General features: G+C 43.9%; 1 protein-coding gene and 2 pseudogenes across 20 annotated transcripts in view; 2 read left to right on the top strand and 1 right to left on the bottom strand.

Moving 5' to 3' along the window:
* The window catches only part of LOC135010635 (thrombospondin-4-like), a 509,209-nt gene that overhangs the window by 72,101 nt on the left and 422,350 nt on the right, over nucleotides 1-14,758 (top strand). The gene's annotated exons all lie outside the window — the stretch shown is intronic.
* On the bottom strand, nucleotides 7,265-7,383 carry LOC135051823 (5S ribosomal RNA; annotated as a pseudogene).
* Nucleotides 12,455-12,573, top strand: LOC135051812 (5S ribosomal RNA; annotated as a pseudogene).

Here is a 14,758-nt window from a genome sequence, read left to right as displayed (position 1 = left end):
TGTGAATTACTGTGTAAAAGCGCTGCTTGTCTGTGGGCATTCTGTGTTCACAGGCATTAGACACTGGCGCTGGGGTTGTGAACAGGCTGCTCCTAAACTGTGTCGCTCTGACAGATTTTACTGTGGGTCTGTCCCCTATAAGTCCCAGTGTGTCTGTGTGGGTGTTGTACACGTGTGTGACATGTCTGAGGCAGGGAGTTCCTCCCCAGAGGAAACCATGTTAGGGACACAGAGTTGTAATGTGGTGGCGCTGCCGGCACACCAAGAGCCTGCATGGGTGAAAGAAATACGTGATAGTATGCATCATATCAATAGGAGATTAGATAAATCTGAATCTCATGCTGAGTGCTGGAGAAAATCTGTGGAAGATGTGATTTTTCAGGGCTCTGTTCTTCCATCTGCAGGCGACCCCTCTGGGTCACATAAGAGACCATTTGCGAATATTGTGACTACTGATACCGACACGGACACTGATTCTTGTGTCGACGATAGTGACTCCAGAGAAATAGATCATAAATTGGCAATAAAATAGGATTTTAATACCTACCGGTAAATCCTTTTCTCTTAGTCCGTAGAGGATGCTGGGGACTCCAAAAGGACCATGGGGTATAGACGGGATCCGCAGGAGACATGGGCACTTTAAGACTTTAAATGGGTGTGAACTGGCTCCTCCCTCTATGCCCCTCCTCCAGACCTCAGTTATAGGAACTGTGCCCAGAGGAGACGGACATTTTGAGGAAAAGGATTTTGTTAAACTAAGGGTGAGATACCTACCAGCTCACACCACCACACACCGTACAACATGGCCTGTAACTACAACCAGTTAACAGCGTGAACCAAAACGATCAGCAACAGGCTGACCTTAACCAAAACACAACCATTGTGTAACATAAGCAATAACCGTTAACAAGTACTGCAGATAGAGTCCGCACTGGGACGGGCGCCCAGCATCCTCTACGGACTAAGAGAAAAGGATTTACCGGTAGGTATTAAAATCCTATTTTCTCCTTCGTCCTAGAGGATGCTGGGGACTCCAAAAGGACCATGGGGTTTATACCAAAGCTGCAGACCGGGCGAGAGAGTGCGGATGACTCTGCAGCACCGATTGAGCAAACATGAGGTCCTCATCAGCCAAGGTATCAAACTTGTAGCATTTTGCAAAAGTGTTTGAAACCGACCAAGTAGCTGCTCGGCAAAGTTGTAATGCCGAGACACCCCGGGCAGCCGCCCAAGACGAGCCCACCTTCCTAGTGGAATGGGCGTTCACCGAATTCGGTAACGGCAATCCAGCCGCAGAATGGGCATGCTGAGTCGTATTACAGATCCAGCGTGCAATAGTCTGCTTAGAAGCAGGAGCCCCAACCTTGTTGGAAGCATACAGGACAAACAGCGCCTCTGTTTTCCTAATATGAGCCGTTCTGGCTACGTAAATTTTTAAGGCTCTAACCACATCGAGCGACTTAGAATCAGCCAAGGCTTCAGTAGCCACAGGTACCACAATAGGTTGGTTCATGTGAAACGAAGAAACCACCTTTGGGAGAAATTGTTGACGAGTCCTCAATTCCGCTCTATCAACATGGAAAACCAAAGCCGCCAACTCTAACACCCGCCTTGCGGACGCCAAGGCCAATAGCATGACCACTTTCCAAGTGAGAAATTTCAACTCATCCTTTTGTGAAGGTTCAAGCCAATGTGACGTTAGGAACCGTAACACCACGTTAAGGTCCCATTAAGCCACCGGGGGCACAAATGGAGGTTGGATGTGCAGTACCCCTTTCACGAAAGTCTGTACTTCTGGAAGCATGGCCAATTCCTTTTGAAGAAAATAGATAAGGCCGAAATCTGCACTTTAATGGAGCCTAACTTTAGGCCCGCATCCACACCTGCTTGCAAAACATGGAGAAAACGACCCAGCTGAAATTCTTCCGTAGGCGCCTTCTTGGATTCGCACCAAGACACATATTTCCTCCAAATACGGTGGTAATGCTTCGCTGTTACCTCCTTCCTAGCTTTCAGTAGAGTTGGAATGGCCTCTCCGGGAATACCCTTTCGAGCTAGGATTTGGCGTTCAACCGCCATGCTGCAAACGCAACCGCAGTAAGTCTTGGAACACGCACGGTCCTTGCTGTAATGGATCCTCTCTCAGAGGAAGAGGCCAGGGATCTCCTATGAGTAATTCCTGAAGATCCGGATACCAGGCCCTCCGTGGCCAATCTGGAACAACGAGTATCGCCTGAACCCTCGTTCTTCTTATGATCCTTAACACCTTTGGGATGAGTGGAAATGGAGGGAACACATAGACTGACTGAAACACCCACGGTGTCAACCGGGGCGTCCACTGCTATTGCTTGAGGGTCCCTCGACCTGGAACAATATGTCTGAAGCTTCTTGTTGGGGCGAGATGCCATCATGTCTATTTGAGGCAGTCCCCAACAACTTGTCACTTCTGCAAAGACCTCTTGATGAAGACCCCACTCTCCTGGATGGAGATCGTGTCTGCTGAGGAAGTCTGCTTCCCAGTTGTCCACGCCTGGAATGAAGACCGCTGACAGAGCGCTTGCATGTTTTTCCGCCCAGCGAAGAATCCTTGTGGCCTCCGCCATCGCCGCTCCGCTCCTTGTTCCGCCCTGACGGTTTATGTGCGCCACCGCTGTTATGTTGTGCGACTGAATCAGGACGGGTAGGCCACGAAGGAGATGTTCTGCTTGTAGGAGGCCGTTGTAAATGGCCCTTAATTCCAGAATGTTTATGTGCAGACAAGCTTCTTGGCTTGACCATTTTCCCTGGAAATTTTCCCCCTGTGTGACTGCTCCCCAGCCTCGAAGACTCGCATCCGTGGTTACCAGGACCCAATCCTGGATCCCGAACCTGCGACCCTCTAGAAGGTGAGAACTTTGGAGCCACCACAGGAGAGAAATCCTGGCCCTGGGAGATAGGCATATCTTCCGGTGCATGTGTAGATGGGACCCGGACCACTTGTCCAACAGGTCCCACTGAAAACTCTGGCATGAAACTTGCCAAACGGATGGCCTCGTAAGCCGCCACCATCTTCCCCAGCACTCGAGTGCATTGATGAATCAACACTCTTGCCGGTTTCAGAAGTTCCTTGACCATGTTCTGGATTTTCAGAGCTTTTTCCAACCGTAGAAAAACTCTCTGTAGATCCGTGTCCAGAATCATGCCCAAGAACGACAGCCGTGTTGTCGGAATCAACTGTGACTTTGGCAAATTTCGGAGCCAGCCATGTTGCTGCACAACTATCAGGGAGAGCGCAACGTTTTTTCTTAACTGCTCCTGTGATCTCGCCTTTATCAGGAGATCATCCAAGTACGGGATAATTGTGACCCCTTGCTTGCGCAGGAGCACCATCATTTCCGCCATTACCTTGGTGAAAATTCTCGGGGCCATGGAAAGACCAAACGGCAACGTCTGAAATTGGTAGTGACAATCCTGAACAGCGAACCTCAGGTACGCCTGATGAGGAGGATAAATGGGGACATGTAGGTAAGCATCCTTTATGTCGACTGACACCATAAAATCCCCCCCCCCCCCCCTCCAGACTGGAGATCACTGCTCGGAGAGATTCCATCTTGAATTTGAAACTTTTCAAATACAGATTGAGGGATTTTAAGTTCAGAATCGGTCTGACAGAGCCATCCGGCTTCGGGACCACAAACAGGCTTGAATAAAACCCTTATCCCCGTTGTGATGGGGGTACCTCGACAAAGACTCGCTGCTGACACAGCTTTTGTATTGCCGCACACAGCACCTCTCTTTCCGGAAGAGAAGCTGGCAAGGCCGATTTGAAAAATCGGTGTGGAGGCACGTCTTGAAACTCCAGTTTGTATTCTTGGGTCACAATTTCCAGCACCCAAGGATCCAGGCCCGAGAGAACCCAGACCTGACTGAAGAGCTGAAGACGCGCCCCCACCGGTGCGGACTCCCGCAGGGGAGCCCCAGCGTCATGCGGTTGACTTGGCAGAAGCCGGGCAGATCTTCTGCTCCTGGGAGCCTGCCAGAGCCGGCGATCTTTTTCCTTTTCCCTTACCTCTTGCCGCAAGGAAGGATGACCCAAGTCCTTTCCGGAATTTCTGCGACCGAACGGACTGCATCTGGTATTGAGGCGTTTTCTTTTGCTGTGGAGGAACAAAAGGCAGAAAAGATGACTTACCCGTGGTAGCTGTAGAAACCAGGTCCGCAAGGCCTTCACCAAACAACACTCCACCCTTATAGGGCAGAGCCTCCATAGCCTTCTTAGAATCAGCATCACCATTCCATTGATGAGTCCACAACGCCCTCCTAGCCGAGATTGCCATGGCATTGACCCTTGATCCCAAGAGGCCAATATCTCTCACAGTCTCCTTTAGATAGACTGCAGCGTCTCTCTGATATGACCTAGTGTCAAAAGCACGCTATCCCTATCCAGGGTGTCCATTTCAGATGACAAGGTATCTGCCCACTTTTCAATCGCGTTACTCACCCAAGCCGATGCCACAGCCGGCCTGAGCAGCGTTCCCGTCATGATATAAATAGATTTCAAGGTAGCTTCCTGCCTACAATCAGCAGAATCCTTAAGGGCCGCCATCTCAGGGGACGGTAGCGCCACCTTCTTAGGTGGATGTTGACTCCCACCTAACCCTATCCTGAGAAGGAAACGGATATGCCATAGCAATTCTCCTGGGAATCTGCCACCTCTTGTCTGGAGTTTCCCAGGCCCTTTCAAAAAGAGCATTCAGTTCATGAGAGGGAGGAAACGTTAACTCTGGTTTCTTCCCCTTAAACATACAGACCCTTGTCTCAGGGACAGCGGGGTCTTCCGTGATATATAACACGTCTTTTATCGCCACAATCATGTATTGAATACTCTTAGCCACCCTAGGATGCAACTTTACATCATTATAGTCGACACTGGAATCGGAATCCGTGTCGGTATCAGTGTCTGCTATCTAGGTAAATGAACGTTTTTGGGACCCCAAGGGGGTCTGAGTGTGTGGCACCACCTCTCCCATGGATTGTCTCCATGCTTGGTTCTGAAACTCCGATTTGTCCAACCTCTTTTGCCACACTTTTATTTAAAACACTCCACATCTCAACCCAATCAGCAGTCGACGGTGCCGACGGAGTTACTCCCTCATTCTGTTCAGCCCCCCCGCGAGCCTCCTCCTGGGAAGAGCATTCAGCTTCTGACATGCTGACACACGTGTACCGAAACCCCCAAACACACTGGGCTAAAGGGGACAGACCCACAGTAAGGCCTTTTGGAGAGACAGAGAGGGAGTTTGCCAGCTCACACCCAGTGCCCCACCGGTCTGAAGAATTAAACAATGCCCCAGACCTATAAGCGCTGTTTTATAATAATAATAATAATAATAATAATAATAATAAGAACCAACACCAAATTTTCATGCCCCCCCTTGTTTTTAACACCCTGTTACTTGTTACAGCAGTGAAGGGCAAGGAGCAGCGTCTCTGCAGCAAGCTGTGGAGAGAAAATGGCGCTGGTCAGAGCTGGAGGACGAAGCTCCGCTCCCTACATGGCGTGCTTATGTCCCGCATTTTTTTATACTGGCGGGGGTCTCCTAACAGTGCCTCCGCACTGTATATACATGCCAGTCCTTATTTTTTAGGTTTTTATTGCTGCCCAGGGCGCCCCCCCTGCGCCCTGCACCCATGTAGTGCCTGTGTGTGTGGGAGCAATGGCGCGCAGCGCGACCGATGCGCGGTACCTCAGGAAGACTGAAATCTTTTGCTGCCTTCTCTGAAGTCTTCTTTGCTTCGGTTACTCACCTGTCTTCTTTCTTCAGGCTCTGTGAGGGGGGCGGCGGCGCGGGTCCGGGAACGAGCAGATAGGTGACCCAAGTGATCAGACCCTCTGGAGCTAATGGTGTCCAGTAGCCTAAGAAGCAGAGCCTTTCAACTCACAGAAGTAGGTCTGCTTCTCTCCCCTCAGTCCCACGATGCAGGGAGCCTGTTGCCAGCAGTGCTCCCTGAAAATAAAAAACCTAACAAAAGTCTTTTTAGAGAAACTCAGTAGAGCTCCCCTAGTGTGTGACCAGTCTCCTCTGGGCACAGAATCTAACTGAGGTCTGGAGGAGGGGCATAGAGGGAGGAGCCTGTTCACACCCATTTAAAGTCTTAAAGTGCCCATGTCTCCTGCGGATCCCGTCTATACCCCATGGTCCTTTTGGAGTCCCCAGCATCCTCTAGGACGAAGGAGAAATGTACAATATATGATTTTAGCTATAAGGGAAGTTTTGGAAGTCACGGAAGCCACTCCTGTACCTCAGGAGAAGGCGTATTTCTATAAAGAAAAGAAATCCAAAGTCACTTTCCCTCCTTCCCACAAGCTTAATACTCTCTTTGAAGGGATGTGGGTGAATCCTGAAAAGAAATTTCGTATTCCCAAGAGGATTCAAATAGCTTACCCTTTCCCAGCAGAGTTAACAGAAATTTGGTTTGGTTCCGCACAGGAAAAATGTGGTAATGATGAACATAGATTAATACACAGATTGTAGAAAACTGTTCAGGGAATGACCAACGATACTAAGTTTAAATTTAAAGATTCTTAATGAAGACATCTAAATAATTATTTGAGTTGGTGGTGCTCCCAGAGTCAGTAATGGTTAAGCAAAGAGAAGAAAAAAGAAAGACTCTGTGTTGGGGCACGCTTAGAAATTTGAAATAAGTTTATTAAAACTTAACATTTAATTAATAACGAATAAAAGTAATGAGGAGTTTGATACAAAAAAATTGTTCAAGAACACAAAGTAAACATATATATTGACAGAAATCAGGATAAGCCTGATACAAAATTATGGGCACCTGTGGTGAAAAATATACTGAAAAACATAAAAAATTACAAAAAATTAATATTATTAAGGTGCCTGAGTTAATCAAAATTCAAAATTGGAGTAGAGGTAAATGATATGTACATATAATCACCGCAGTGATAATTGTAGGTAAGCACCTAGTCTAAAACCTCATGAGAATAGATGAGAGGCACAAAGGTTCATAATTGAAATGTCAAATGACTGAGGGTAATCACCTGGTAGAGATTCTGTTTGCTAAAAGGCTAGATCCTTATAGATAACAAAGCATTTAAGATAAAAGTATGATTATTAAAGATACAAAAGAGCATTGATAAATAAGCCTAAAGGCAAAGCCAATTGTAGATAAATGGAAGGTTTGCGGGAAAGTTGGATAAGGAATAGGTAAGTTTCAGAAGTTGCTCTAACACTTCTGCTGTTTGTGATCAGAGGTCACAATCTTACTGCACCTGATATTCCCAAGAGGTCACCCTACTAGGTACTGATCAGGCTTATCAGCGCTTAGCTTCCAAGGTCGGATGAGATTGGGCGTTGCTGCTGAAATATGGCAGTAATAAACACTAGGACACAAATGAGAGAGTGTAATGAGTAGTGAGCAACAAGGTACTTCTGCTGTCCAGTTTCTAGCGCAGATTCTCTGTTGCTGTGAGCATTGCAGAGAGTGGTCTCGCATCTGGATGAGAGGGTACTAAAAATAGAAGTGAGATATGCTCAGAATAGGGAGGAAACCCTGCCTTCTGCTGTCCACTGTCTTATATAGATATATAGCGGACAGTGGATGAGAGAGGTGGGTTAGGCTTACCTATTGAAAAAAAGGGTGGTGGGAAAATTAGAAGAAGGAGAAGAAATGGTAATGTGGTGAGATCACAAATTAACAAAAAATTAAGTAAATTATGAAATAAAACAATCATGAAATCAACGATTAATTGGAAAAAGGAAAGTAAACACAGGCTGCATGGTAAAGGCTTACCAAAATGGGTATAAGACCCTGTTTATGCAGAAAGGATTCTGCAAAAAAGTATTACATTTAAAAGGAAATACCAGAAAATGGTTTAGAACAATAATTAAGGATCAAAAATAGCAAACATGGAAAAAAACAATATTGATTATATATCAGTATCAGTTAAATAACTGGAGTCCAAATGGGCACATACAATACCAGGGAGTCCCAAAAGTGATCTGAGCTAGAAAGAGTTCAGCATCACTGAGCACAGACGGACCGTTTCACCAGGGTGGCTTGTTCACTGTGTCAGGGCATAAGGAAAAAGCTGCTGTATTTAAGGCAGAGGAGGGAGGGAACTGGGAGGGCTTAACATCACTAGGGATTCCGATTGGTGGAAGTCCATAGTGACATCACCCTCATTTTAAATAGGGAATTGTGCTGAAAAAAAAAAAGGGAAACATCAAAGACATCAAAAACAGCAGAAGGCTGGCGAATGTTCTTACACCTGAAAGTGTAAATATAAAGTCATGAGGAGGTGGCTGCCGTATGAATAGTTCATTGAGATGTTCTGTATATCGGGATCCCGCGATCGCGTCAGACCGGAAGTGTCGTTCTTGGCCGGAAGTCATGTGGTCGCGTGCGTTCCGGAGTTTGCGTTTCAACTGGACGTCAGGCCGGAAGTAAAGTCATCCGTTTATGCTATGAGGCTGGAGTTGCTAGGTAACCGTTGTTAGATGGCCGGATATACGGAAAAAAGGTTTTATCACGGCTGGAAGTGTTGCAATGCATTCGTGCACTGTTAGTAGCTCATCTTATTGCCATAGTATGCATTAGTGTGGTGGATCTTCATGGCTTGGGTCACATAGGAAACACTGAAAAAATATAAAAATAATAATAATAATAATAATAATAATAATAATAATGATAAATAAATAAATAAATGGAAATATTGGATCTCCTAAAAACCGGGAGAGGGGAGAGAGACAAAGTGGTTAATTAGAGTATTGGTTGCGGATGACACACTTATCGAGTACCACAGTCGATTTGTAAACTCCCCTATGGTATATAACCCATTTCCATAATAGCAAGAGAGTCCCTTAGTGAATATTTTGATGTGATCATCCGTTAAGATTCTATTGGATAGGTTGATAACTTTAAGATGATCAGTTATTTCCTCCGGTTGGTTCTGACAGGGTATCTCGGTGGTCCCGGTTGCAGCCAATCTGTCTGGTCTCGCTGATTTTTTGCTCCCCCTCCTCGTCTTCCTCTTTGTCGGAACTTGGGTCTTCCTCCACCCCTGCCTGCCCCTAAAAAATGGGCTGATGTGTTAGCACTGGGTTCGTCTCGAAAATTATATCGATCAATCTCCCTATCGCCTGAGTCTGAGGGGTCTTCTCCTCCGGATGATTCTGCTTCTGATGAGGAATACCTGTCCTGGAATTTGGAGTATTCCCTGCGTGTATTCGTATGCTTCCAGTGAAAGACATTACCAGTCTTGAAGTCTTTCATGTCCCGAATGAATTTGTGTTTTTTTCTATCTGTAATCCTTTGTTCATAGGGTTCTAGATCTTTTTTAATTTTTTCAAAAGTTTCTTGGAATTTAGCATTTTTTTCCATTCCTCCAAATTTTTAGTGAGTTCTTCTATTTCTTTCTCACAGTCATTAAGTACCAGATGGTTATGTTTAAGTAACACAGCCATAAGGTCTTGTGAGCATTTCAGGAGTATACCTTCCCATTCTGCTGTCAGACTTTCAGTAATTAACTGGAAAGTGGGAAATATGTTGGGTCTCAAACCCCGTGGGGTAATTTTATTTTTATTATAACTTTCCATCGTTTTTATGTCCCAAGATGATCGTAGTCTTTTTTGTAGACAGGATCTTAATTTGTACAAATCAGATTCCCATCCTTTGTTACCGGATGGTGCTTCTGAGATATTGTCAAATATATCGTCAAGATTTTCAGGTATGGTATGTCTACTCGTCAGTTCATTTCTCAAGCTAAATGTTGCCATTTTATGATAAGTGTTGGCAGCTAGTTCCTAGTGTCCTGAATTATGAATCACGTATAAAGTTAGTGTATGTTAAATAAAAAATGTGCTTAATGAACATTCAGAAGTATCAAAAAGAAAAAATCTATTAGCAGAATAGCATTAATTATTAGAAAGCAGTATTGGTATATAAACCGTGCTGGAGCCTGAAACTGAAGATTTAATCAGCAGGGGTTACAGAGTTAACAGAAATTTGGTTTGGTTCCGCACAGGAAAAATGTGGTAATGATGAACATAGATTAATACACAGATTGTAGAAAACTGTTCAGGGAATGACCAACGATACTAAGTTTAAATTTAAAGATTCTTAATGAAGACATCTAAATAATTATTTGAGTTGGTGGTGCTCCCAGAGTCAGTAATGGTTAAGCAAAGAGAAGAAAAAAGAAAGACTCTGTGTTGGGGCACGCTTAGAAATTTGAAATAAGTTTATTAAAACTTAACATTTAATTAATAACGAATAAAAGTAATGAGGAGTTTGATACAAAAAAATTGTTCAAGAACACAAAGTAAACATATATATTGACAGAAATCAGGATAAGCCTGATACAAAATTATGGGCACCTGTGGTGAAAAATATACTGAAAAACATAAAAAATTACAAAAAATTAATATTATTAAGGTGCCTGAGTTAATCAAAATTCAAAATTGGAGTAGAGGTAAATGATATGTACATATAATCACCGCAGTGATAATTGTAGGTAAGCACCTAGTCTAAAACCTCATGAGAATAGATGAGAGGCACAAAGGTTCATAATTGAAATGTCAAATGACTGAGGGTAATCACCTGGTAGAGATTCTGTTTGCTAAAAGGCTAGATCCTTATAGATAACAAAGCATTTAAGATAAAAGTATGATTATTAAAGATACAAAAGAGCATTGATAAATAAGCCTAAAGGCAAAGCCAATTGTAGATAAATGGAAGGTTTGCGGGAAAGTTGGATAAGGAATAGGTAAGTTTCAGAAGTTGCTCTAACACTTCTGCTGTTTGTGATCAGAGGTCACAATCTTACTGCACCTGATATTCCCAAGAATATACAGATTTCTCTTTACTTACCTGCATCCATGATATGATGTATATATATGAACTGCATATGGAAGCGTTTGGAGTTTTTGTCATCTGATGGTTAGAAGTCGCACCCAGGGAAGCCCACTCTCCTTGCTATTATGGAAATGGGTTATATACCATAGGGGAGTTTACAAATCGACTGTGGTACTCGATAAGTGTGTCATCCGCAACCAATACTCTAATTAACCACTTTGTCTCTCTCCCCTCTCCCGGTTTTTAGGAGATCCAATATTTCCATTTATTTATTTATTTATCATTATTATTATTATTATTATTATTATTATTATTTTCATATATTTTTTCAGTGTTTCCTATGTGACCCAAGCCATGAAGATCCACCACACTAATGCATACTATGGCAATAAGATGAGCTACTAACAATGCACGAATGCATTGCAACACTTCCAGCCGTGATAAAACCTTTTTTCCGTATATCCGGCCATCTAACAACGGTTACCTAGCAACTCCAGCCTCATAGCATAAACGGATGACTTTACTTCCGGCCTGACGTCCAGTTGAAACGCAAACTCCGGAACGCACGCGACCACATGACTTCCGGCCAAGAACGACACTTCCGGTCTGACGCGATCGCGGGATCCCGATATACAGAACATCTCAATGAACTATTCATACGGCAACCACCTCCTCATGACTTTATATTTACACTTTCAGGTGTAAGAACATTCGCCAGCCTTCTGCTGTTTTTGATGTCTTTGATGTTTCCCTTTTTTTTTTTTTTCAGCACAATTCCCTATTTAAAATGAGGGTGAAGTCACTATGGACTTCCACCAATCGGAATCCCTAGTGATGTTAAGCCCTCCCAGTTCCCTCCCTCCTCTGCCTTAAATACAGCAGCTTTTTCCTTATGCCCTGACACAGTGAACAAGCCTCCCTGGTGAAACGGTCCGTCTGTGCTCAGTGATGCTGAACTCTTTCTAGCTCAGATCACTTTTGGGACTCCCTGGTATTGTATGTGCCCATTTGGACTCCAGTTATTTAACTGATACTGATATATAATCAATATTGTTTTTTTCCATGTTTGCTATTTTTGATCCTTAATTATTGTTCTAAACCATTTTCTGGTATTTCCTTTTAAATGTAATACTTTTTTGCAGAATCCTTTCTGCATAAACAGGGCCTTATACCCATTTTGGTAAGCCTTTACCATGCAGCCTGTGTTTACTTTCCTTTTTCCAATTAATCGTTGATTTCATGATTGTTTTATTTCATAATTTACTTAATTTTTTGTTAATTTGTGATCTCACCACATTACCATTTCTTCTCCTTCTTCTAATTTTCCCACCACCCTTTTTTTCAATAGGTAAGCCTAACCCACCTCTCTCATCCACTGTCCGCTATATATCTATATAAGACAGTGGACAGCAGAAGGCAGGGTTTCCTCCCTATTCTGAGCATATCTCACTTCTATTTTTAGTACCCTCTCATCCAGATGCGAGACCACTCTCTGCAATGCTCACAGCAACAGAGAATCTGCGCTAGAAACTGGACAGCAGAAGTACCTTGTTGCTCACTACTCATTACACTCTCTCATTTGTGTCCTAGTGTTTATTACTGCCATATTTCAGCAGCAACGCCCAATCTCATCCGACCTTGGAAGCTAAGCGCTGATAAGCCTGATCAGTACCTAGTAGGGTGACCTCTTGGGAATATCAGGTGCAGTAAGATTGTGACCTCTGATCACAAACAGCAGAAGTGTTAGAGCAACTTCTGAAACTTACCTATTCCTTATCCAACTTTCCCGCAAACCTTCCATTTATCTACAATTGGCTTTGCCTTTAGGCTTATTTATCAATGCTCTTTTGTATCTTTAATAATCATACTTTTATCTTAAATGCTTTGTTATCTATAAGGATCTAGCCTTTTAGCAAACAGAATCTCTACCAGGTGATTACCCTCAGTCATTTGACATTTCAATTATGAACCTTTGTGCCTCTCATCTATTCTCATGAGGTTTTAGACTAGGTGCTTACCTACAATTATCACTGCGGTGATTATATGTACATATCATTTACCTCTACTCCAATTTTGAATTTTGATTAACTCAGGCACCTTAATAATATTAATTTTTTGTAATTTTTTATGTTTTTCAGTATATTTTTCACCACAGGTGCCCATAATTTTGTATCAGGCTTATCCTGATTTCTGTCAATATATATGTTTACTTTGTGTTCTTGAACAATTTTTTTGTATCAAACTCCTCATTACTTTTATTCGTTATTAATTAAATGTTAAGTTTTAATAAACTTATTTCAAATTTCTAAGCGTGCCCCAACACAGAGTCTTTCTTTTTTCTTCTCTTTCCTTTCCCAGCAGAGGACAGGAAAAAATCGGAGTCACAGTGCACTGTCCAGGTTGACAAAGAAGGTAATTCTCCCTGTACCTGGTACGGCTTCGCTGAAAGAGCCGGCAGACCGAAAGATGGAAACTACATTAAAATCCATTTATGTTGCCAATGGTATGCTGCTCAGGCCCAATATTGCCTGCGCATGGGTGAGTCGCGCTATTGAAAAATGGTCGGAAAGTGTGTCATCAGAAATTAACACGATTGATAAAGATGAGATACTCCTTAAGTTAGGGAATATCAAAGATGCTGCCGCATTCATGCTAGAAGCAATGAAAGATATTGGACTCTTGAGTTCACAAGCCGCTGCCATGGCAGTATCGGCTCGGCGGGCGTTGTGGATTCGCCAGTGGAATGCTGATGCAGATTTCAAAAGAAACATGGAGGCTCTCCCATATAAAGGTGAGGCCTTATTTGGCGAGGGACTGGATGCGTTAGTCTCAGCGGCTACCGCAGGTAAGTCGACATTTTTGCCCTCTGCACCTGCACCGGCAAAAAAGACCTATCACCCACACATGCAGTCCTTTCGGCCCAATAAATATAAAAAAGTAAGAGGTTCCCCCTTCTTTGCAGGTAGGGGAAGGGGAAAGGGAAAGAAGTCCACAGCGGCTTTAAGTTCCCAGGAGCAGAAGTCTACCCCTACTTCTGCCAAATCTTCAGCATGACGCTGGGGCTCCCTTGCGGGAGGCCGCTCGGGTGGGGGCACGTCTCAAACTGTTCAGCCAAGGTTGGATTCTGTCTGGCCTGGATCCCTGGGTGTTACAAATCGTATCCCAGGGATACAAGCTGGAGTTTCAAGACGTTCCCCCATGCCGATTTTTCAAATCGACCTTGCCAGCTTCTCCTCCAGACAGAGAAGCAGTAACAGCGGCAATCCAAAAATTATGTCAGGATCAGGTCATAGTCCTGGTACCTGTGTCACAACAAGGGAAGGGATTTTATTCAAGCCCTTTTGTGGTTCCGAAGCCGGATGGCTCGGTCAGACCAATCCTAAACCTGAAAAATCTGAATTTCTACTTGAAATGTTTCAAGTTCAAGATGGAATCACTGAGAGCAGTGATTTCCAGTCTGGAGGAGGGCGACTACATGGTGTCTGTAGACATAAAGGATGCTTACCTGCATGTTCCCATTTACCCTCCTCACTAGGCCTATCTGAGATTCGCGGTTCAGGATTGCCAATACCAATTGCAGGCGTTACCTTTCGGTCTCTCCACGGCGCCGAGGTTATTCACCAAGGTGATGGCGGAGATGATGGTTCTCCTGCGTCAAAAAGGAGTCAATATAATTCCTTATCTGGACGATCTCCTGATAAAGGCGATATCCAGGGAGCAGTTGTTACAAAACATCACACTCTCCCTGTCGATACTCCAACAACACGGTTGGATCATAAATTATCCAAAGTCACAGTTGGAACCGACGACAAGGTTGTCTTTTCTAGGGATGATCCTGGACATGGAAGTTTAGAGAGTATTTCTTCCGGTGGAAAAGGCTCTGGAAATCCAGAAACTG

Source organism: Pseudophryne corroboree, chromosome 2 (assembly GCF_028390025.1).
Source record: "Pseudophryne corroboree isolate aPseCor3 chromosome 2, aPseCor3.hap2, whole genome shotgun sequence".
NCBI classification, from domain to species: domain Eukaryota; kingdom Metazoa; phylum Chordata; class Amphibia; order Anura; family Myobatrachidae; genus Pseudophryne; species Pseudophryne corroboree.
The sequence above is the reverse complement of the archived record's forward strand: the minus strand, read 5'-3'. Positions and strand labels throughout refer to the sequence as shown.